Source organism: Ischnura elegans, chromosome 3, assembly GCF_921293095.1.
Source record: "Ischnura elegans chromosome 3, ioIscEleg1.1, whole genome shotgun sequence".
Lineage (NCBI taxonomy): Eukaryota > Metazoa > Arthropoda > Insecta > Odonata > Coenagrionidae > Ischnura > Ischnura elegans.
The window spans coordinates 138,910,972-138,937,570 of NC_060248.1; the positions used below are offsets into that span (position 1 = coordinate 138,910,972).

The 26,599-nt window shown below is 39.7% G+C and overlaps 1 long non-coding RNA gene across 1 annotated transcript in view; it reads right to left on the reverse strand.

The window, feature by feature from the left end:
• LOC124156639 overlaps positions 1-26,347 on the reverse strand; it is a 68,302-nt gene extending 41,955 nt beyond the window's left edge. The window contains exons 1-3 of the long non-coding RNA XR_006864369.1: positions 26,036-26,347; positions 20,870-20,907; positions 1,185-1,279 (exon numbers count right to left, since the gene is read on the reverse strand). This is a non-coding gene — a long non-coding RNA (uncharacterized LOC124156639). The remainder of the gene's footprint in view (positions 1-1,184; positions 1,280-20,869; positions 20,908-26,035) is intronic.
• Positions 26,348-26,599: the final 252 nt, after the last annotated feature.

Here is a 26,599-nt window from a genome sequence, read left to right on the forward strand (position 1 = left end):
AGTTCCCATTCTGTCTCTCGCTTACCCCACAATCTCACCCCGAACACGGTTTTTAACTTCCCCTCTCCGTTCAGTATTCCCCTGCCATGAAACTTACGTTACAGCTATCATCATTTTACATTAAATTCGAGTGAACCTATCCGTTAATATTTCTTGTACAAATTCATTATTCATCTCTAAAGTATTATGTAATTACTGCGTACTGGACATTCAAACAATTCGAGAAGAGAGCTTGGTGATCCTAACCATCGTTCTGGCCATCTCTCAACAAGTGAGATGAATAACTTTCAACAAAAATACTTAGTATAGGAGTGGGTGAGAAGCCAAGGGGAACAAATGATTTCTTTTTTAAACAGAGTTATGTGCAGATATCACGCAAAGAAAACAAACGAGTTGAACTATATATTTAGTAGTGTATTTGATTTTCTACTCGATGCCAGCCCAGAATATACACTCACTCGAATCCCTTGGCATCCAAGTTTTAGTGCATTTCTTTTAAAAATTAACTTTACCAAACTTCGACAAGAAATAAATCACTTGTACCCCTTGGCTTCTCACCCCGTCATATAAAAATACTGTCAGCACATGGTTTCAGGGAAAATTATAACGGTTAATTTAAATCCATATGCATGGATTATTGAGAGTACGTACTTAAACAAGGCGGACTGTACAAATCCCGCTCCAGATGTACTTATTTTACCAAATCCGGTCCAATATTTGAGTAAATAATACGACCAATATAAAAAATAATAAAAAATAACCAATTGAAATTCTTTTGGCATCCGACCCCCAAGGTAATACCTTAGTAACAGTTTGTTACAAAAAATGTTGGTGATATACTATTTTTCAATCTCCTCTCTTTGTCTTTCACCAGTTTCATTTAAAAACAGCTCTCGAGAATGATGCGTAAGCATTGAAACCGGTCGTGTAAGATTAAAAAAGTGAGGAAAGTTACCACAGCCGCCTCAATTATTATTAGCCATGGAATTCTACACATTCAACTTGTCGACAGTCTGTCTGATTCGTTTAAAAACGTTGATCCAGAGAACGAGGTTATCTCTTACAAAATTACAAATATCTACACTCAGTAAGAACTTTTAAAGCGCTTCAAGAAACTAAATACAGACGAATAAATGGAATAACATGATTACTTAAACGACAAAATGAAAATAAATGTGACTTACCAGAGTAACGGAGTTGACAGACTATACAAAATGTCCCGAACCACTTGGAGATGATGTATGTCGAAATGTAGGACTGCTTCAGGCCGGAGGGAGGGCTGGAAATTCAAAGACGAGACGAGATATATAAGGTTGTGACAGCACTTGGTGAATCAACTGCTTCATCATTTCAATCACTTGCACAGATCTCTGCAATTGGTGTTCATTTCGTCCATTGTCACTTTAAGGGATAAATTCCTAACTTTGCCTGCTAAGTCACTAATCGCAGCACAGGAGTATATGTCGTTAAACAAAAGCTTAAATCACGACGATTTTAGGCCAAAATCGCAGTTTTCTGTAGCTCTACTTAACTTTTTCACCGGCTCGTAAAAAATAAAATAAAGGTTCGCAGTCGCAGCTGGAGTGTCGTGGCTTCAAAAGACCCTGGCTGCAGTCCCCAGCGCCCTCCACTACAAGGCCCGCGACTTGCCGCAGTAGGTTAAAACACACGCCGGTAACATTAGCGAGGAAGAATGTTGAATGGCATTCCTTGCCTTACTAGGATGTCTTTGAAAACCACAATACTACCGAATTCCGTCTCACACGATTGTCTGCGAGACATAGAGAAGTTGGCACAACACCCAAAGACACAAATATTAATATGAGTCATTCACCACGGGAAATATTCTAACGCACATACTTCGAGATGACAGCTGTCATAAACTCTCCCCACTAAGTCGATATCAGTCCTATTTTTCCAGATCCACTCTTCATTCCAGTTTAGGGGAAAATGGGAAGCTTAGGTGCAAAGTGACGTAGTATGGAAGGAGACACTTTGACGAGACAGTAACACAGAGTAGTGGTTGTCTCGCAATATTTAGTGTACGAGGCGATAGATAAGAGTGACGGTCAGAAGAAAGGAGCTGGCAGTGCTGCATAGAGATGCCACGGTCACTGTTGGCCGACAACAATACGCGAAGCGGCGAAAACTCACAGTGCGGTAATCTTAAAAAAAACCACGTTCCGGAGAAGTCAGACGGCGGGGAAAACACTCTACGTAGCAGAGTCACTGACTCGAGAGGATAAGTCAAAAATAATGCGGCAGCGGCAGAGGAATCGGTTTTCAAGCGGGCGCGTCCGACGCCCGGCCGGCGAGTGGCATCAGGTACTACGGCGGCGGAGGGTCGCTCGTCATCGGCGAATGCGTCTCCCTCGGCGGGGGATCGGGAGACACGTCCGAGTTCGACTTCAGAGGGTTGGTGGGAGGAGTGGAGTGAGTAGTAACGCGCGGCGGGAGCCGGTCGAGTGAACTGCCGAACTGCGAGGGAAATAGTGGTGAAGATAGGAGGGGGAGGGGAGTGGGGTGAGGGGGTTGCGACTGTCTACTCCCGGCGATGCGCGGCGCGGTGCGGGGAAGCGGTTCCCGGCCGCATGAGGGCCCAGCGCTCCCGTGGGGACGCCGCGCCGTGGGGCCCTCAGCCGAGGCGTAGGCCCAAAAGCACGCCGGAAGACTGTCACGGTATCTAAAGATTTGATCGTTGGATTTTTCTTCCTCATAGAATAATCCTCCAAGGCCGTTAGAACATTAATTGCGTAAGCTTGGTTTCGCTGATGGTAGGACCCGGCCGCCTATGTGACGGTGCGGGATTCCTCGTCCCTTCCCTTCCTTCCCTATCCCCTCCCAGGAGGCGTCGTCGGGCTCCTATCGCGGCGGCTCCTCCTTCCTTGTTACTTCTAGTACTTGCCCTCCTGCGGGAAGAGGAAAAAAGCCCGCGCTTACAGTCCCTGCCGCAGAAGTGCAACCCGCGAGCCCCCCCTGGGTGTCTCGTTTCCACTGTCACGTGATACGAGAGGATAGAGCGTCGTTGGAACGCAATGGGGGGCCAAGAAATCGAATCGCTAGTGTAATCGCATAAGGAGGATGGGCTGCGGTGAGCAAGTTACGCAATCAAGCATTTGCCGATCCTACGTGCTCCAACTTCGTTATGTCGCGGGCGCCAACAGTTTTATCTCATTACATGTAATTGCGCCCTGCGGGTCAATGATAGTAACCACTGGCTGCTCCATTGAAGCACAACTCAATGACAAGAAGAGAAGTGTTGTTAACACAAAAGCGGCACGGGGCATCGTGTTGTAGTAATAGGCGAACATGTAACACACATACGTCTACTGTTATAAGGTCCACATATGATTCCACTACCCTTGAGATATGATTCCGATCCAGTACCAAGACACAATACAATATAGTTTTCCATACTTGGTTTAATTCTCACGTATGATCTACATAAATGAGCAAAATTGCAAGCCGATCACTAACTGAGTCTGAAATCTGAAGATGTATACATTGCTGCAGAAATAAAACAAATATACTTTCATTACTGTTGATTCACTTGAGTGGAACAAATTTACAGCACAGATTGGTTTGTAAATATTTAAACGAGCACAAATCACCGAAAATCATAGACTCCAGAGCTTCATAATTATATTGTGGAATGAAATTTTTTTACCGGCTGAATTCTTTGCGTTATAATTTTGCTGAAATAGAGTCAGAGTCGTTTGAAACTGATTTAGAAATATTCCTAAAGTGCAGCCGTAGCTTACCGCAAGGTAAAATTAGGCTCATAAAAGTTATGAATAATGTATGTAATATTAAATGAGCGAAAGTAATTTTAAATTTTAAAATTTTCCATTTAAAAATATTTATGGCATACTCTAGGAATTGTATTTATTTTGGGATGTAAAATTGAAAAAAATACTACATGTTCAAACAAGGCTGCCTTTATGTGAACACATGTGTTACTGATCATTGGCACACATCTTTGAGTACAGATTCTTCCGAAAACATTCTTATTTCAGTCCTTTTGTCACACCTAACACGAAAAGATTTATATCATCTCATTTCTTAATTAATGTTTACATTTTAAGGATATCGAATGCGATGATAGAAACTGATGTATGACACTCAAGTTGGAAAGAGATTAAACTCAATTTCCCTAAAGAAAACCTAGGGTCGGGATAACTTAGAACTTGTGAAATACGCTTCTGATTAAACTCAAATTCTTAAGATTCCTTTGCACGCTAAAATTAAATGTTTCCGTCCAATACGACCTGACTGTCATGGTTTAGATTGGCCGATAGTAGCATTAGGCGGGTTGGGAGGATCGGAATTCCAACTGCCAGCTGATCCACACCATGTGGCTACGGGGAAGGAATATTCGTCGGTAAAGAAAGATGGGAAGGGAAACAACGGAAGAGTGCGGCCAGCTAATAATGATTTTGCGGAGGCACATAATCTTGTGAAGAAGTTCGAAAGGGGGCCAAGCATAGATTTCAAACTTCGTTATACATTCAGATATCAAAACTTAACTGCCTTGTAGGAAGAAAAAAAACACTAAAATATGATTCGGAATGAAATTCTACAGTTTCATAGAACCTAAAATACTCCTTTTATTAAACAAAGGAACCTATAAATTAATAATTAAAAAATAAATCGTTCACTAATTGCATCCAGATGTCACACCGATGCAGAAAACCACCGGTTCATAAATGCCCTCGCCCGAGACCTTGACCTTCCTGACACAGCATCTGAATTACTTATCTTTCGGTAAAATTATAGGAATATATTAGAACATGGAACAGATATTGCTTTTTATCTTACAGGAGAAAATTATTTGCTTCCCTACTGTTCTCAAGAGTCTTCCACTCTGTGAGTTATGAAAGTGATGTGAGTGAGTGAGTGAGTGATGTTAAGAAAATCCCGAAGAAAATGAAATTTCCCGAGTGCATTTCCGATAATGGCAATCTATTCATTTACAGTTCTAAGCCGAGTTTGCAATGAGTCGTGATTAATACTGTCTACAAGTTTTCTCAGTTTTATTTTCACATCAACAAAAATGAAAGGAGAATACGTACCATTGCTGTGGCAGTGAAGAATTATCAAAAACATCGACGGATAACTTCTGTGGACTCAAATTGCAAATCTTTCTCTTTCGACTACTAAGAGCCGTACAAAATGTCCTAATTTATGACGCGCTTGGGATAGCAAGGACAGAGATAGCCTCTGGTCGAGAAAAGAGTGGCATGAGAAATAAAGCATTTTGTGGTAGAGAAACCATACTAAGCAATTATCTGGTTAAACCGCAAAAAATAACTTTGCCTCCACTGCTCAAGAAAGAAGTCCTTTAGGAGCAGCTGTTGAAGGCTCTGGATAAATATGGGAAAATGCCACAAATTAGTTCTGAGAAACTTAATACTGGGATTTTTGATGGCCCACAAATTTGACAGCTAGATAGAGTTCGTGAAGTTAATGAATGAGGCTGAGAAAAATGCTTGAAGATCGTCTGATGATACTGTACACAATTTTATGTTACAGAGGCAATTATTACATAAGGTTTGTACGCGTGATGATAAAAAATATTGGAAGCCTGACAGGCAATATGAGTATTAAGATTCACTATTAGCATAGCTTCATGAACTGCATTTTACAGAATTTTGCAAATACGAGTGAAGAATAAAGTGATAAATTTAATTAGGATATAAAAACTATGCAAGACTGCTACAAATGGCTATGAAGTACGCAAATGATGGCAGATTATTGTTCCAACCTTCCGAGATATAATTATGCCGAAGTCCTTCTTCAAAATATCGGGAACGAGGCTTCAGAAGTGGCTACTTACTCTTTTACAGGATGCTATTTTTTACAAGTGCAGTTGTAAATACGCGCTCCCGACATCTTAATGGAAAATGTATTTCTTCCATTCTACTGGAAAATATAAAAAATAATAAACTCATTGTAGATTTGTTTTGTATCTTATAGGCGCCCTTAACTCTGGTAACGTAAAACGCCGATTTTTTTGTCTCAAAAACTAAAGCTATCACGGAAAAACTAATTTTACATTTAGATTAAGGAGATCATTTATACAAAAAATAGACGTAAAAAAGTCCGGCACTAATCTCAGTTTACACGAGTGCTGTCTTTTACAAAAAACCTCTCTTTTCCAATTGTGGCTGCAACTGTGTTGCACTTAACAATAAGGTGGAACAATGTATTACTTGGTCAGACTGAATAAACTAACGAATGACTTACATTCCTCTGTGAATTTATTGATTCATCAATAGGGCCTTATCAGCTCTGTGAAGTTATTCATAAAATAATCACCTTCTCCTTTCAGTCGAGCAATCCTTTGTTCAATAGGGTGGTTTCCTATTATTTTTTATTGCCTAAATCGAAAGATTATTACTCCTGGAGTACGTATTTCACGCTTTCTATTTTTTGCTATTAAATGAAAAGTGAAAATTTCCAAGCGCACGAAAACGCGACGGGTAAGTATGAATGCTGAGAAAAGCTCCACGCGACGTCGTTCTGCTTCTCGCTGCCGCAAGTGAGGTGACCTTGGGGCGAGGCTCTTGAGTGCTGATACGACGCAGGATGATAGCAGGTAGCTGAGTACCATGCTACCAGGTTACTGAGTACCATGCTAGCTGGTAGCGCTTGGCTTAACCCTTTCGCTGCTGTTCAATCTCCGAAAACCTACTCCTCACATGCGGCGAAAATGTTAAAATGCGTTTCGTGGGCCCATGGAGCAGGTACTTCCAGGATGGGTGTGTACACCCTCCGAAGGGTCGCTAATCCGCGACCCAATCCTCGACCAGCTCACCCACGCAGGACCGTCTGCGTGGGTGCGGACAACGGGAAAATGGCTATTTTAGCAAAGTTAACAAAATCGTTATTTTTCATTGCAGAAACACGGTTCAAAGACGTGATTGATTGCTTGATTGGCAGAAGTGCGATGAAAACAATCATTTTTTGATGATCGGATTAACCGATTGATTTTCAAATTGCAGTCAGAGCGGTCACTTTTCGGGAGGGAGGCCCCCCGCTGGTAGGGTCGAGGAGACGGTTTTACGTGAGTGAGCTGGTCGAGGATTCCGGGTCCCGGATTAGCAACCCTTCGGAGTGCTTCGGCGAAAGTGCTGACCGCATGGAAGGGACGAAGAAAAAGTACGTCCACAGCAGTCTGCCGTGCGGACGTACTAGGTACGTCCAGAGCAGTGAAAGGGTTAAATAAGGATTATTAATATCTTATCAAACGAAGAAACTTTCCGACCAGCCAGTTTTTATAGGAGATTATTAAGACATGTTTCCTGAGCTCTGTGCCTCATGCATGCATTGGTAACTCCAGACGACGTGAAACTCCTATCCTCTCGTGTAGAAATAAGGTCCCTGTGACGTCACATGGAGTGGCATCGCATGGGCGCCAATCTGGTCTTTTTCAAATGAGGATTAAATTGACCATTGCCATTTGTCTAAACCGGTATTTCTAAAACCAAATAATTTGTTTTTTATGAATACACTAATGGGGGGTAAGACCGCATGTCACCGGTTAAGGCTTAAGTTGATTCAGTACAACCAGTGCGAGGATGGTATTGATATGAAATAAATATGTATGGTTAGAAAAATGGAACTGTTCATGTATCCAACCTTTTTCCCTACGCGTTGGTACATTACGCCAAACAGACGATGTAATACGGTCAGAGGTGAGTTCTTCCGATGAAAAGCATTTATTTTTTATCATCTGGAGACTAAGTTGTGAAAACACCATATTTGTGGAGAGTGGGAAAAATCATGAGTCGTTACGCCAACAGTTGCGCTCAAATTTTATGACAGAAGAACATCATTAGATTGCGTCAGTGGCTGAGTATTCATTAACACAGTAATTAGCAACGAAAAAACATTATTGGAGCAATGACAATCTTATATCAGTGTTTCACGGGCAATAAATTCAACATTCGGAAACGGTCATCGAAATAAACATTATACGGTTGATATGCTTATTGCTGTGCATTTTAATGAAATTGTGAAAAATGTACCTCATCAATTTCATGGCTCTGTCTTAAGAATAAATATTTCTGGAAATCCTTGTGAAATGTCAGTGAATAAAAATATTTAGCAATCTAACAGAAACAAACAATTATAAGGTATGATCCCTAATTCGCCAATTACGAGCACTAAAATATATTGATGATAAAAAATGACATAAAAGATGCGCACACTTGAGGTTTTCAGGGATTGATGCGAAAATACATTGCCAACTTTTTTTACACGACAACCGATCAATCAAACATGAACGAATATTAGCATTGGAAAGGCAGCGCAACAAGAGCAACAGCCAAGGTATGATGCAGAGTGTTAGAATGGCGTGAGGGATAGAATGTTCTAATACCAAGCGAATGAGATTGATACCCTAAACGATTCGCTAATTTGTTTATTTTATTCAAATCCACTGTGTCTCGAGTACAATCTACCGATTTGATCGATAGATTTTTCTTCCTTATAGGAAAATCTACTAAAATTGGTAGCATATTAATTGCGTATTGCTTGGTTTCGTTAGTGGTAGGACCTGCCCGCCTTTGTGACGGTGCAGGATTCCTCGTCCCTTCCTTCCTTCCCCGTCCTTTCCTTGGAGGCGTCGTCGGGCTCCTATCGCGGCGGCGCCTCCTTTTCTTGTTCCCTCTCGTCCTTCCCCTTCTGGGGGCAGAGGAAAAAAGCTAATCGCTTATAGTCCTTGCCTCAGGAGTGTATCCCGCGAACCCGGCCCAAGGGTTTAGTTACCATTGTGTCTCGAGTACAATCTAACGATTTGATCGTTGGATTATTCTTCCTCATAGAATAATCCCCCAAGGTCGTTAGAACATTAATAGCTTATGCTTGGTTTCGCTGATGGTAGGACCCGCCCGCCTTGTGACGGTGCGGGATTCCTCGTCCCCTCCCTTCCTTTCCTATCCCCTCCCAGGAGGCGTCGTCGGGCTCCTATCGCGGCGGCGCACAGTGGTCGGAAATCGAAAAACGCCGGACAAAAGTCCGAAATGGCTTTTTTTGAGGTAGACAATTGAAATTTGGCGCAAATACGGGGAAATAGTTGCTGATTTTGAAATAGAAAGTCATTTTTATTAAGTCTCAGCCGTTATGGAGTTACGGAGGCTTAAACATAACGAAATTTCGAAAAACTTGCCATTTATCATTTTTCTTCGAAAATGTAAAAAGTTACGCAGATGGTAGAGCAGTGGATGGATTTTCATGAAATTTTAAACATGTTCATCTGTCATTATAGTTTCTTGCCAGTACTTTGCATAAGTTTCAGACATTTTTGTTGATATTTGTGTGCTGTAATGTATCAAAATGGCGGAAGCTTTTTTCAAGCAAAATTTCACTTAAAGCAGTCATTATCTTTTTTATAAGAAATATGTATGTCGAGATATTTCGTAATAATACTAAGAAAACATATTTAAACGTTTGTCTGCAAAAGGTTTGGGAAAAAGTTTGCGGACCTGAGAGAAAATTCGAATTTTCGACCGCGCGTCGCGGTCCGGCTCCACGCGGCGGACCCCGGTAATATCGATTGCGTGTGATGGTTGAAGTTGTTTGCACCTAAATTCCTCAAATTTGCCTTTTTCAAGCAAAAAACACTTTTGTGGATTCCCTAAGGTTCTATATCGAAGATATTTTGAAAGCAGTATTGGTCATTAGGTCATAAAATGGCGGAAATTTTGTTAGGCAAAAGTTAACATAAAGGAGTCATTATCTCTGGTTTTAGAAAAATGTATATAATGATTTTTTGTCAGGGTATTAAGTAAAAATAATTATAAAGTATTCTGCAAAAATCTGTGGAAAAAGTTTGCGACCCTGAGAAAAAATTCCAATTTTCGATCGCGTTTCGCGGCCCGGCTCGGCTCAGCGCGACCTCGAAACTCCGACTCCCCGCACTGACGAATTTCTGAAGACCTTAATCGGTCGCCGTTACATCGCATTGATTAATAAATTAATAATTTAAGCCATTTATTAATTTACTGCATTTTAGATTGGAATTGGCCTTACTTTTCTGTTTATCATTGTTAATAGCAAATTGAATGCTACTGATTAACCCCTAAAATTCAATTTATCCAATCCATCAATCAGTTCTTTTATGTAATCTCTCTCTGCTTTCGCAACTTCTAGTCTCTTTTAGCCACTGAAGGCGAATAGGTCGGCAAAATCTCATAGAAGATGGCCGAGGATTCGCCCATAATATCTCACCTGGAATATTAAAAGTAGGTACTAAAAATTCCTGTAATGATTCCAATTAGATAAATTACAGATAAAATAGACACGTGAATCTCATTCCTGTATTGTCATCTAGTAACCTAAGTGGCACCAGGGAGCTCATAAATAAATACTCATCTGATGAGTCAGATAGTTCCCACAATTGCTTATATTGGGCATGGCCCGAACTGCCATCAAATCCATATTTGCACACTAGTGTGCAATCTACTTCATCATATGAGGTTTCAGCAGTTGAAACGTATGACAGAATTCGCGAAGCTGTGTGATTTAAGAGAGTTTGAAGACTCACTTCGCACATGTTTTCAGTTACCCTGATTCCTTCGGAGTATGCCATACTTTTCGCGTTTAGGACTCTATCGTAGCTTGGATAAAGCTTGTGTCTATACTTTTGAGCCGAGCGTCTCAGTGTATTGTACTGACTCTTCGTTAGCTCAGTTGTAATAACGAGAGACACAGCTTCTTCAGGGGTCATTTCCCTCTGGGGATTATCCCTTTTTCTCCATTTAGACAAAACTCTTCTCGCCCTACTAGGAGTGGTTGTCGTTACCTCGGAATGTAGTTCGGCGGCCGCAATATCTCCTTCCTCCCTTAAACTAAGAGAGGTTGCCAATGCGAGCTCCGCAGCAGAGGAAGACATTTTAATATTTTGGACCTTACGTCTTTTTGATCTCTCCGAGGAAACACTAAAATCTATTTCCGGCCTTCCCAGTGAACTTAGGAAGTAATTATTTAAAAGTAAATAACCCAAGAATAAAAATATTATGTCGTTCAATGAAAAAGGAAGGTTTTCACCGGATGGCACTTACTAGTCTCAGCAGAAGTGCTAGTCAAATACTGACGCACGGTGTCAGGAAAGTTCATCGACTCCATGAGCCATGCGTTATTTCGCTTTAAAAATGTATTTTTATTCCGAGAACTTCTATTCCACCTTTGCAAGTAGGGCAACAAAGAGCTTATTCTGACAAATTCACGAAGACTTCTAATAGCGTCATCAAATTGACCTAAATCAAATCTTCGCACAAGAAAATCCACCAAATATTCCATTTTTTCAGTAGGTGATTTGAACTTTATGCCCATCAATGTATTATGGAGATCAAGCCGCGAGATAAAATTGGAAGACATATCCAATCAGGACTGAAAAACTTGTCTAAGGTCTGAAAATTAATGTAATAGAATGAATCTACCCATTCCACAAATTGTTCAACAACGATAGGCTACATAACGCCAGAAAGTAGGGGCGAAAAATCGGTATTGAAGAAAGTTTGTAAAAAATAGTTCAAGGGACGTAAGAAAACTGGGACGAAAAAGCACGAATGACTAACACCAGGCAAAAACACATGGACAGATATCTTACCTCGAATAAGGTGTGGATTGCTGAGGAAAAAAACACTGATGTAAACCTTCGAAAAAAACTCGGTAAGGATTCCTATCACTCACACTCAATATCGCGAGTAAAAAAATATTTTATCAGAACAGATTTCTCCCAATTCACTTCACCACATCACTTCACCACAAATGCCAAGATAGAACTACTGCTCAACATGCATTTTCTATAGGATAGGGATGGTCCACCCAGGGAAAACCCATTGTAACTGTTAAAGGGTGCGCGGTGTCATAAAAACTCCCTCAGGGACCGAGTCGCATGGTGCTATGAAGGCGGAGGGATTTGGCGGCTTGCAGTTTGAAAATGCAAAGAGAGTGGAAAGGGAAAACAGCCAACCCCACACCCTTCCACAAAAGAGTGTATGAGGAACAAAACGCCCTCATGTGCACTCAGGAATTGAAGGAGTTCATAATTACTCGGAAAATTCCGTGGAGTAACCGAAGAAAGGCATATTCATCACAGTTAGGCATCACAGTCTACAAACACATGCGCTGGATAAAGTATCCCTCTATGATAATAAATATATGACATTTGGTTATCATTGACAGCATGGATGTCTTGAGTAAGGCGAATACAGGACATTAAGGTCCTCAGAAATTCGTCGGTGCGGGGAGTCGGAGTTTCGAGGTCGCGCTGAGCCGAGCCGGGCCGCGAAACGCGATCGAAAATTGGAATTTTTTCTCAGGGTCGCAAACTTTTTCCACAGATTTTTGCAGAATACTTTATAATTATTTTTACTTAATACCCTGACAAAAAATCATTATATACATTTTTCTAAAACCAGAGATAATGACTCCTTTATGTTAACTTTTGCCTAACAAAATTTCCGCCATTTTATGACCTAATGACCAATACTGCTTTCAAAATATCTTCGATATAGAACCTTAGGGAATCCACAAAAGTGTTTTTTGCTTGAAAAAGGCAAATTTGAGGAATTTAGGTGCAAACAACTTCAACCATCACACGCAATCGATATTACCGGGGTCCGCCGCGTGGAGCCGGACCGCGACGCGCGGTCGAAAATTCGAATTTTCTCTCAGGTCCGCAAACTTTTTCCCAAACCTTTTGCAGACAAACGTTTAAATATGTTTTCTTAGTATTATTGTGAAATATCTCGACATACATATTTCTTATAAAAATGATAATGACTGCTTTAAGTGAAATTTTGCTTGAAAAAAGCTTCCGCCATTTTGATACATTACAGCACACAAATATCAACAAAAATGTCTGAAACTTATGCAAAGTACTGGCAAGAAACTATAATGACAGATGAACATGTTTAAAATTTCATGAAAATCCATCCACTGCTCTACCATCTGCGTAACTTTTTACATTTTCGAAGAAAAATGATAAATGGCAAGTTTTTCGAAATTTCGTTATGTTTAAGCCTCCGTAACTCCATAACGGCTGAGACTTAATAAAAATGACTTTCTATTTCAAAATCAGCAACTATTTCCCCGTATTTGCGCCAAATTTCAATTGTCTACCTCAAAAAAAGCCATTTCGGACTTTTGTCCGGCGTTTTTCGATTTCCGACCACTGTGCGGCGCTTCCTTCCTTGTCCTTCCTGTCCTTCCCCTCCTTTGGGCAGAGGAAAAAAGCTAGCGCTTAGAATCCCTGCCTTAGGAGTGTAACCCGCGAGCCCGTCCTTGGTGTCTCGTTCCCACAGTATCTCTAGTACATCTAAGGATTTGATCGCTGGATCATTATACCTCATAGAACGGTCCTTCAAGGTCGTTAGAACATTAATGCTTATGCTTGGTTTCGCTATTAAGTGGGCCTTCTTCGCTTCTATAGCGTTGAAGTGTTTTCCCCGTCCCGTCCCTTCCGCACCTTTCCCTTCCCAGAGGCGTCGTCGGGCTCCTATCGCGGTGGCGCTTCTTTCCTTTTTCCTTACTCTCCAGCCCCTGCCCGGGTGATCGGGCGTAAAAGCCACTGGCTTGGTTCCTGGCCCTAAAATGGCCTGTCATCTGGCAGACGGAGGGATAACCAGGATTCGAATTCGATCTCCCGATCAGTATCAGCCAATCAAACCACCAAGCCATCCTCTCAAAGCGTTGGTACTTTTGGATGTCTTTCAGAAGCAGCAGAAGCCTGTCAGTTCCGAATTCAAATCCTGGTTAAGCTATATCTTTTTCAAGACGAACTTCATCCGTCGGTGAATTTAACTTTGCATCGGTGCGCGTGACTGCGTGCAAAGTCACTTCTTCCGTACAGGGGTTTGGAATTATTCGTTGCAGAATTGCGACAGAGTAAGGTTTATTTTGTCGGCAGTGGCTTGGTGAGCCCTGTTTCCGTCACAAGTGCTCTAGTGTAGAGTCGTGACGTCAACACCTTGATCGGTACTATTACTCATCCTGAAGTCCGCTGTCGAGAAGATGGCTTAAGCCAAATATTTTTTCATGGTGAAGTTCATCCTTGGTGAGTGTGTTCAGTTTTATACATCACCATATTAACGCTACAAAAGCCTTCAAGAATTGTTCTTAAAATATCACTTATCTACCATTTTTCACCTTAAGGAACGTTTCGAACACACGGAATACGTGATAATAAACTTCAATAAACTTGCACTAACGCGAAATCTAAACAAAAAGACATGGAGGACTGCAAATTTAGTCTTGTTTACTTGTATTTTCCATTACGCTCCGCTTCACATGGTTTTCATTTCGTTCAGCAATATCTGGTTCGCTTCTCTAAAGCTTTCCTCCTTAAAAGAAGTATTTAGTGCTACCACCTGCACTTCAAAATTTTACAGCTAAATATCTATACGGTCAAATGAGAATAAAATTGGCATATTTAAACAATGTTAGGTCCACTCATCTGAAGTAATATGACTGTATCAACGAATCATTTTTTCATTAATTAGGGAGGTAGATAAATAAACTCGATTTCTTCGACTACTAGCAACTGCTCAAACATTCATTGAAATAAATTTGATTTCCATAGCCCTTTTCACACAATATATTCACCCTTCGAAAAAAAATGTTTGAATAACGATGTAATCGATAAAAATTTATTCGCAAGAGACAGAATTGACAAATAAGGTGTTTCCTCCTGATAACATAGATTCCTACAAGTTGTGAACGCCGGAGTAGGACAATTTGACAAATGTGAAACATGTAGATTGACTAAAATATACCTACGTAGCTCGGTGATCCTGGGTTTGAAGTAATAACGTGAAGTATAGATATATTTCTTCATTAAATAGGTATTTCAAAAAACATTCGCCTTTGAATCCCAACATATTATTAAAATGGAAATGCATGACAAGATACCAGGGGCTGGTGAGCAAAAATATTCCATTCAGAAAATTCCTACTGTTAGATATTTTAAAATAAGAGCACAATGGTATGCACTAACGGTAAGCCATGAAAGCTAGAAACTGTCTGATATGAATTCTATATTCATGATGAAGTTAATGCATCAGATATTTGGACATTTTAAAATTAACTTATCTGACTCGAAATCATCAATTTTCCCCTTAACTTTCTGAATATACACATTTTATATAATACTAAGTTAAGTAACAGGTTTTGGTCGGGAGGTAAATGAAAGTAAAATATTTTTTAAGCAAACAATTCCAATTAGCTGAATTTTTCCCGTGTTATTCAGTGCAAACAAACGCGTAGGAGAAGTCTTAATTGGCGTATCCTTTATACGTCGGTATACATTTTTCAAAGGGGATGAAGTCTCCATTTACAACGTCCAGTCAAGTTGCTAATGTAAGGACCGAGAGCTTTTAAAAGGATAAAAGGAATAAAAAAATACTATTTCCCCAAATAGACTGCCTTCTTCATTATTCATTACACGTGGGTCAACCCAAAAGGGCATGGTAAGATACCTCAAGGAAATAGAGGCAAAAAAAGAAACAGTTTTTCCTGTAGTTCTTTTGCTTGATAGCTCCCAGCTGTTTACGGTTGCACAGTTTTAAAGAATGAAATCAACTCCTACACTCTTGTTCACTAGGATATGCAAGTGGAGCATTTAGATAGCATTCATTGTTCCTATTCACTGGTGACTGAACATATGGAGCGAAATACAAGTTGAATCATGTTAAATTACCACTTGTTGATCGTTTAGAAAACTACATTATTTTTCTAATTACACAGCACACGACTCATCGGGAGAAGAGCTCTTTCGAACTCATGAGGCCATTAACGATCCTGCATAATTCATATTAGTTGACGCTTACACGCTACATTTCGAACCATCAAGAATTAAATACTCCAGTAAATTAAATGCAAACTTGGAGGTTGCACGTGGTGGAAGGGCTCCATATTATGCATAAAACACACTTTGTTACTTCCACGATATATTTTTTTTTTAATTTCGACCGATTTTGGCTGTTACGCTATTAAAAAGTACATAAAACATTTTCTGTACTTGGTAATGGTGTAACAGCCGAAACCGGTAAAAAAAAGATTAAAATAAATATACTGTGGAAGTAACAGTGTCTTTTATTTATAATAATAGCACTAAATATTGACGTTATATAAAGATACTTAAGTGCGCACTATACAAGGAATTGCTTTCATTATGTGGTACGGACATTTTTCAATCAACAAATTCTTTATTACCAGCATGGTAATGTAGGAGCGTGGTCGAGACATTGAAACCGATGATACTTCAATAACATTTCTTCGGTCAAACTGTGCTCAGAGGAAATACTTCAGATTGCGACAAAACATACTGTAGCAAACAAATGTGGTTTCTGTCTTAAACATCACCATCATTTGCGACAAACACAATTACAAACAAACATTGTACAAGTACTGGTATCAGCACAAAAAAAAACGTTGGAATCATTTTTAAATCGGTAAACCGAATGAATTGCAAGAATTTCGGAACAGCAGTGGAATGAAATTAGTATTTAATTTCTAACCTTAGAAAACAAATGATAGACCAGAAAAATTACTGATCGCGGGAAACTGTGGTAACTACACCATCAACTTCGTTGAACGGAAGATAAGAAGATTTTAATGGAACAAATATGAGCGGAGTCAGAGGGGTATAACTGTGAATTCGATCGGATATGTAAAGAGCCCATTAACTACACATATGTTAAAAAGGAAAATATTTGCTGAACCCAATCCTTCTCCTAATCCAGAAATGGAGTTCCTAGACATCATAGAATGTTTGACATTAAATTTATAACAAAAAAATTAGATGTAAGGAATGTTAGCGTACTTTCTTACTTTTGAGAGATCACTTACAAAAACGAATGAGTACTATGGAGAAAATTTGAAAGGGGGTTTTAGTAATTCTAAATTACCGCTATTTTTTCCATGAGAGATTTTTCTCCAACTTTAAAATTGTAAGAACATGGAACGATATTCCAAAAGTGGTGAAGGAAAATATAGTTACGATACGCTTACGTTAAAAAATATAATTTAATCACGAAATCTCAGTTATTTTATTCATCATCATTCAGTCTGATTCGTCGCGAAACAAATTTAATGCCTTTTAGTCATACAGTATCTCCATAGCCTAAAAGAAACCGCCCAAATTAGGACAGTGGAATCGTTCCATCAGATTTGAATTCTCACTTCATTAAAAGAATTAGGTTTACGAAATGGAAAGATAGATTACAACCGAAAAACTATTATTTATAGCTCCGCTATTCTATCATAATGGGGTTAACTCATTGTCAAACCCAATTTCGCAATTCATGAAGATAATTTCATTAGAGGGCTGGGAAAGATAAGTCATAACGGGAAAAAAAAGTCTTCCTCATCCATCAGCCATTTTATCATACAGTTCTTGGGGAATGATATCCTTGGGCCCGGGGAGGAAGTCTCTTATCTTGGTCACACAGTTGTATCTGGTGACCACGTCATGCTTTTTTAATATTCTGGCGATCCTCTCTGACGTTCCAGCAATGAAAGGGATAGTGTGAGGATAGCTTCCTTGACGACCAAGAACTGTATGAGGGGGTATACAAGGTGCCCTGCTCTTGCGGAAAATCCTACATAGGGGAAACTTGCCGCTCCATGCATGTGAGGATTAAAGAACATCAAAGGGCGACCAATAACAAGCAGTTTCAGCTCTCTGCCATCGCCGAACATGTATGGTCGGAACCTGGCCACGACACAAAATTTGAGGAGAAGAAACTTTTAGTTAAGGAGTGCCGCTACTTCCCTAGACAAATCAGGGAAGCGATAGAAATTCAAAAAACACCTTTGAATTTCAATAGAGAAGACGGATACTTCCTTCACAGCGCATGGAAAACAGTCATCAAAGAGACAGCCAATCAGAGAGAAGCACCCAGTCAGACAGCCAATCACAGTGCAGCTCCCATCCAGCCTACAGTATATAAGCGAGGCAGAAACCAACAGCCGACACATTCGACCTGAAGACGCTGGCAGGACAGCCAGCGAAACTGTTGTCAATCAACCAACAACCTGACGCGGAAGAAAACCCTGGAGAAATGCAGAGATCAGACCATCGCCGCGGAAACCTACGCTCTAACATACCAACACATTATTCATACATCTGTTTTCTTCGCAAAGAATCAAATACGAAGACAAAATACGGCGACAAAGGGAATCGAGGCGGGATGGGAGTGGTCCGAGTAAACTCAAGCAAGCAATCCCATCCAGAATGATTAGTGATTAATCTATAAATAGGCGAGTCGCCATCAGAGGCGTCACCTCCGTTCTCCCTTCAAGGCGATTTCAATTCTCCGAGGAATGACATCGGATACGTTCTGAGAAAAGATTTATCGGTCTGCCTCCGAAATAGAAAAAGGCCAAATGCCATACATCCCTCTGCATTTTTCAGTTTAAAACCTTCCCCATGTATGCCCTTATCCATCTATCACTAAAAGAATTAAAGGACAGTTTGCTTTAAATAATAGGGTAGTTTCCTCCATCAAAGAAAACGAAAGGTATTGATTGCGATTCGTTACCCACCATGTCCATTAATATATTCATAAAATCCACATTATTTGGTTTTAGAAATCCCAGTTTAGACGAATGATATCGGTCAATTTCATTCTCATTCAAAAAAGGCCAGATTGGCGCCCATGCGATGCCTTTCCACGTGACGTCACAGGGACTTAGTTTCTATACGAGTAGATAGGAGTTTTACATGGTCTGAGATAACCAATGCATGCATGAGGCACAGAGTTCAGGGAAACATCTCTTAATATTCACTCATTAAAAATACCCAAGTTCGGAAAGTTTCCTTCCTTTGATAGGGGAATAATGATCCTTATTTAAGCCAAGCGTTACCTGCTAGCAGGGTACTCAGCTACCTGCTAGAAGTCTGCATCGGAGCGAAGCACACACCCTCGCTCCAAGGTCACCTCACACGGCGGCAGAGGGAACCAGAATGACGTCACACGGGCTTTATCCCAGCATTCATACTAAGCCGTCACGTGTTCGCGCGCTTGAATATTTTTTCGGTTTATTTCATCGCGAAAAATAGATATTGCAATTTAAAAATCTAAATGCGTGAAATAAGTACTCCAGGAGTAATAGTCTTTTGATTAAGGCAATGAAAAAATAATAGAAACCACCCTATTACCAGATTGTTAATTACAAAAATCTGCGAGGAAGATTAACAAATCATAAACTGGGACTTAAAAAATGATGCTACCTAATTTTATGAAACTAAATTTAAGTTTTATGAGTCAATTCGGGGAGTATGAAAAAGATGCAGTAATCCGGTAATTTCGTAGTTAGTAAAGTTTAATGAAAAGAAAAAAGTTTTATTTTCAAATTACTTAAGACAACTGTTCTAGTTTCAAGTTAACAACTGTTCAATCTGTTCACGCAATCTGAAAGAGGAGTGGTAAACAAAACCTCATGCCACTAAAAAGGGTAGAACTCGAAGGCGTAATATTTTGCGTCATATCCTGTGCGCCGTGCGAAATTTTTATTCTTTCTTCTGCTCTGTTGATAATTTTGCGTCCTAATATTTTTGATGTTGTTAGAAAATGGACCACAATTGTAAAGCATATAGTTTTGCAAGCTTTCAAGAATGAAGAAGGATACCCACAAATAGATAAGGACCTGGGATTGCTAATAGTTATCGTTTTTACAAGTACAAAATGAAAATATTTCACAACTTTGGAGTAAACTAGACGGGCGTCTAATTTTCAACAGTATAATGGGGAGGAATTAATTCAAAATAACACTGCGGGTTATTCGATTTGATGAAGCGACAGAAATGAGGAAAAACAGAGGCAAAGATAAGTTTCAGACTATTAGAGAGATATTTGATGTGCGGAACTCCTATCTACTCGTATAGATACTAGGTCCCAGTGACGTCACGTAGATTGGAATCGCCTCAATCGCGGTTAATCGCCAATCTGGCCTTTTTCAAATGAGGTTAAAATTTACCGTTGCCATTCGTCTAAACTGGGATTTCTAAAACCAAATAATTTGTATATTATGAATACACTAATGGTGGATACCGATTCGCAATCAATGCCTTTCGTTTTCTTTGATAAAGGAAACTACCCTCTTCCCCTCATAGTTTGCTGAATTGGTGCAGTTAATGAAAGCATATAATCAAACACACTAGGCGTGACTACGCGAAATAATCTTGTTTCATGGCGAGTTTCGGTTCATTTTCAACAAACGTTTTTTCTACCGTACAACCAGTATCACCGCATAGCGCCACCATTAGGCTCCTAATTGATAATCACTAGATGCTCATGAGCTAGACTGAGAGACCGAATCACAACACATAAATAAAGAAGAAATAACGTTCCATAATTTTCAATCCAACCACGGATCCGCCTTCATGTTGAACTACGGTAGAAAAATTATATTTTGTACCATGTAATAATATAATTTTCATAATTAATAGTCACGGGCGTAACTTGTTGGAAATCCATAATCGCAGGAATAGAAGGATCAACAACTTTGCTGTTTCCATTAGGTGGAACATATCAAGGTGGATGATTTTACAGAGTTGATAATGTTACTCTGTGACCAAAGCATGGTCGGTCTCAATAAATTACTATGAGGAAATTGCAAAGTTGCTGATCTTTCTATTCCTGCAATATAATTTTTACTATTTTTACTGCTTGAGGAGATATCAATATACAGTTGCCGATGTTGGAAAGCCAATTAAATGTTTAAAAAAGTAAAATATGCCATAAATATATCTGGCGTGAAGTGGTGAGGTAAAAATAAAATTAACGATCAATCAGAGAACCTTCTTCGCTTGGCTTGACTTATTTTAAGGGTTTCATGAGAGAAAAAAGCGACTCACCTATTCCTTCACCAGATCGATGCAATCATTGGGCCGACCTGAAATAAAATTACATTTAAAATTAGAAAATAAAATATAATAGCCCTCTTCTTGTAAACGTAAAATTATTGTTTTACGGAAGAGCCAATAACTAGAAATGAGGTATTTAGTTAAAAGATTGAAGTGTGTATGATAATTTTAATCCCATCACTCAGTGCTTTACGCCTATAACTTCATCATTTATCAAACTTCCCACTTCGTAAGAAAACAAAAAATAGCCTCTTTCAACCATGTACTCGGCCTACTGGTTGTCTGATCGCGTAGGTTACAGATGAAAACCCAGATTAAAGCTTCACTGGTTTTATTGCTTCATTTATACACATATCCCCCAAAACATCATAATAAGTCCTTCACATCGGGATAGTTGGCAACTTATAACAATGGACGATCACATACTCGTATGACGTGGAAAACTGGCAATTTACGCAGCCAAGATTCGGACCTTTGTCCTTAGATTTGACACGTGAGAATTTTACTCCAATGCCCCCGAGGTCGACAAAAAAAATTGTTCAGATTGCAGGTCGTTCTTGGTTACTGAGAGTTGTGCAGCGTAACTTTCTTAAGCTTCAGGTTCCTTCAATTTATTACGTGTCGTAATGGACTTTCTGTACAAGTTGTATAGTTTTCTCTGTTTCCTAAGTTCCCTTCTCACGTCGTTGTTGTACCAGCGAGGTTCCTTATTATCACATTTCAATTTTTGCGGAATATGTTCGTTGATTCCTTGGCGCAGAATTTCTAAGAAGTGTTTCCATGTTACGTCTGTGCTTTGGTCCTTCGATGTAACTACAAATTTTTTGCAGGAGTCATTAAGAATCTCGCCAAATTTTGTTAAGTTGCATTTATCAAATAAATAAATATTGCGTCCAGGTTATACGGCTGACGCTACACCAATTTTTAACGTTGCAAATATCACTCTGTGATCGCTTATACCGTCAATAATATCGAGTTGTTTTATCAACTTAGGATGGCTTACTGCTATAAGGTCTAATATCTTATTTCGTCTCGTAGGCTTGTCAACTACTTGGGCGGGAGATTGATTTGCAAGTATGTTGAGTAATACCTCGCTGATTTCACTATTCCTTGAATTCGGTTTTACAGTGTAAGTATCCCAGTTTATGGATGGAAGATTAAAATCTCCCCCGATTACTATTACACTTTTACTATCTCCCTGAGTAAATGCGGATATTTGATTTTCTAGAAGGTACATAATATCGACTTCGGAGTTCGGCGGTCTATAAAAAGAGCAAATATGAAAACTCCTTTTGTTTCGTTGTTTAATTGTACACCATACGCTTTCTATTTCGTTGTCAATTATTTCGTGGGTGGCGCTGTGTAAATGTAATTTAACTGCTATAAAAACTCCGCTACCTGTTCTATTGCGTAGATCGCATCTGTAAATTTTATACTCAGGAGGAAAAACTTCGCTTTCGCTAATATCTTCCGTAAGCCAACTGTCTGTCCCCATGACCACGTCAGCGTCCTGAAAAATATGCTCGATTTCGGACCTATGTTTTTAGAACCGAAATGAACGTCATATGCGAGGAAACGGGAGAAGTCTATATTAAGCAGGCGAATAGGAGAGAAAAAGAATTTTAGGTGCAGGACATAAAAGCCAAGCTAAAAAATACGACATCAAAAAGAAGACATAAGCGATGTTCCAGGTATGTGTGGGTCTAATAATCTACCAGGAGCTTCACCCTGCAACAAATGCAATTCATCTAATGCAACAAAAATCCCGTGGATTTTAACTCAACAAATTATTATTTCAATAGGATAGAATATCTCCTAAGATTAAAATTCACAAGCATTCCCTGCTGGTTATTGTATTAATATTTTAACGGTGAAAACCTTGTAGGACTGGACGGAAACGAAAAATTATTCCGGGGAAAATAGGGAGAAAATCATTATGTTTTCTGCATTTCCCACAAGAAATGTACCACACGTAGGTCCCCTTTGCAACGCTTAGAATGAGGCAAATAAGATGAGCAGCCATAAATATATCACTTCTTGTCTTCGATAAAAATCTATGATACACCTACGAAGAGTAAAAAAATCACCCATAACCGCTACGAACGACCAAATGTGCGTGAAAACGAAACGTAATTACCCACAATTAATTCCATCGCCACTTAATTACGCCATTTGTACCTCAAGCTTCACCCGAGAACAAAGGCAACGACTTCATTAGATCATATCGCGGAGTTCTTGGAGGTCTAAGACAGATTGAAAGCGTAAGAGGATTGGCTCAATGGGAGGCTATTTCTCGGACAAGGCGACCTTACCTGTGCCGTTCAATAAGCCACGAATATACGTCTACATGTTCCAGCAAAAGAAAGAGAGTTAAATCGTTTCATCACGATAAATCGCTCAAGCACACACATAACGCAATTGCTTTCTCTACCGTCCTTACAGCGGATGCTTAAAATGCCCTATAGATTCTCATCGCAGGCATTGACCTATACAAACGGAAGATAAGAAAATAATCTGCGATGTAAATTTAGATTTTTCTGGAAGAAAGGGGAATGGGGTTTATTTCGCTGGCAGTGAGGTAAATGTGGAAGCCGTGATATTGAACAGGAATAAAAGGCAGAGTGTGGGTGGGAAGCAGCATATGGTGGGGTAAGTCGTAAGCGAAGGTATAATTAAAAAGACGACTGAATTGGATTGGATGTTTCTGATGAAATACATGCGCAGACGCCAAAAATTACCCGATTGAGAACTATTGAGTTTGGGCGGCTTGATGTTCTTCCTTCGCTCAGCTCTGCAGAACTTCCGAGGAATTTTCCCTTGAAATGAGGGAGGAGTAGCAAGCCGTGACACATTGCACATGCAGCAAATGGTTAGGGGCCTTGAAGCGGTGCTGGACGACGCGGAAATGGTAGTCAAAATTCACTCCACAGTCAACTGCCCAAATGGTTATGCAATATGGTGGTTCAATTTCAACAAATAAATAAGCGCGTAAGAATTCAATAGCCATGCAACGTCCTATGGACCTATTGATAGATATTGCGAAGTTTTAAGATCAGAAAAATATTTACAGTGTGTTTGTGAGCAGCATCAAGTCATCCATCACTGGGGCTCGATCCGTGGAACCCCTGATTCGAAGCATGAAGCCTTTACCCACTACACCACCCGAACGATTGGGTGTTAGGGCAGTCTCAATGCCCAATATGTCGGCAGTGTCCACTATGTCCCGACGAGAGTGGATTCCATTGTAGGTGAGTCGAGGGCGAAGCATACTTCGGAGAATATGGCGAAGAATTCGTAGCTGGATCTTTTGCGCCTTGTGATAATGCGACGGGTATGATTATTTCCCCGGTATAAGGGATATATTGCTTTTAAAACTCCCGGTTGTATGAGAGCATTACGAGGGCAAAATTTTGGTAGACAAGTAGTTCCTGAACTGGCCGCTCTCAGACGCCAACGAGCTTTGCGTTAATTTTTTCCGCCACTGTACTAGAATATTTATGATTCACACGAATGATGCTTGGTACTGCATTTACATTGGTGAGTCTTCTACAGCAAGCGTTAGACAGGGTAGGCTATGCCAACTGAACTGTTCCTGATTGACTTTCATGAGTCATGATAAGTTTTGACCTTGCTTAATCATTTATAATACGAAGTAAACAATTGTTTTTGTACAAATATAGGGCATACAATAGAGCGAAAAGAAAATCGGTAATTAAGTGCAAGCCTTCTTGCTGCTTGAATTTCCGTGACGGAGGTCCGCAATACCCTCACATTTCAAAGCACTGATTGCTTTTCATATTTTAGCAGATGAGATAAATTGGCGGTATGATAACTTTTTTGCGAATTTAATCTAAGTATTCTACCAGTTAAGGTGGAGTGTTTTGCAGAAACCTGTCTTCCCCCTGTCTTCCCTCCCAACTTTGACTTTCTTCTTCCATTCGGGGTAAGACCCATTCATTTTTTCCATTTTCCAAGTTCCCATTCTGTCTCTCGCTTACCCCACAATCTCACCCCGAACACGGTTTTTAACTTCCCCTCTCCGTTCAGTATTCCCCTGCCATGAAACTTACGTTACAGCTATCATCATTTTACATTAAATTCGAGTGAACCTATCCGTTAATATTTCTTGTACAAATTCATTATTCATCTCTAAAGTATTATGTAATTACTGCGTACTGGACATTCAAACAATTCGAGAAGAGAGCTTGGTGATCCTAACCATCGTTCTGGCCATCTCTCAACAAGTGAGATGAATAACTTTCAACAAAAATACTTAGTATAGGAGTGGGTGAGAAGCCAAGGGGAACAAATGATTTCTTTTTTAAACAGAGTTATGTGCAGATATCACGCAAAGAAAACAAACGAGTTGAACTATATATTTAGTAGTGTATTTGATTTTCTACTCGATGCCAGCCCAGAATATACACTCACTCGAATCCCTTGGCATCCAAGTTTTAGTGCATTTCTTTTAAAAATTAACTTTACCAAACTTCGACAAGAAATAAATCACTTGTACCCCTTGGCTTCTCACCCCGTCATATAAAAATACTGTCAGCACATGGTTTCAGGGAAAATTATAACGGTTAATTTAAATCCATATGCATGGATTATTGAGAGTACGTACTTAAACAAGGCGGACTGTACAAATCCCGCTCCAGATGTACTTATTTTACCAAATCCGGTCCAATATTTGAGTAAATAATACGACCAATATAAAAAATAATAAAAAATAACCAATTGAAATTCTTTTGGCATCCGACCCCCAAGGTAATACCTTAGTAACAGTTTGTTACAAAAAATGTTGGTGATATACTATTTTTCAATCTCCTCTCTTTGTCTTTCACCAGTTTCATTTAAAAACAGCTCTCGAGAATGATGCGTAAGCATTGAAACCGGTCGTGTAAGATTAAAAAAGTGAGGAAAGTTACCACAGCCGCCTCAATTATTATTAGCCATGGAATTCTACACATTCAACTTGTCGACAGTCTGTCTGATTCGTTTAAAAACGTTGATCCAGAGAACGAGGTTATCTCTTACAAAATTACAAATATCTACACTCAGTAAGAACTTTTAAAGCGCTTCAAGAAACTAAATACAGACGAATAAATGGAATAACATGATTACTTAAACGACAAAATGAAAATAAATGTGACTTACCAGAGTAACGGAGTTGACAGACTATACAAAATGTCCCGAACCACTTGGAGATGATGTATGTCGAAATGTAGGACTGCTTCAGGCCGGAGGGAGGGCTGGAAATTCAAAGACGAGACGAGATATATAAGGTTGTGACAGCACTTGGTGAATCAACTGCTTCATCATTTCAATCACTTGCACAGATCTCTGCAATTGGTGTTCATTTCGTCCATTGTCACTTTAAGGGATAAATTCCTAACTTTGCCTGCTAAGTCACTAATCGCAGCACAGGAGTATATGTCGTTAAACAAAAGCTTAAATCACGACGATTTTAGACCAAAATCGCAGTTTTCTGTAGCTCTACTTAACTTTTTCACCGGCTCGTAAAAAATAAAATAAAGGTTCGCAGTCGCAGCTGGAGTGTCGTGGCTTCAAAAGACCCTGGCTGCAGTCCCCAGCGCCCTCCACTACAAGGCCCGCGACTTGCCGCAGTAGGTTAAAACACACGCCGGTAACATTAGCGAGGAAGAATGTTGAATGGCATTCCTTGCCTTACTAGGATGTCTTTGAAAACCACAATACTAC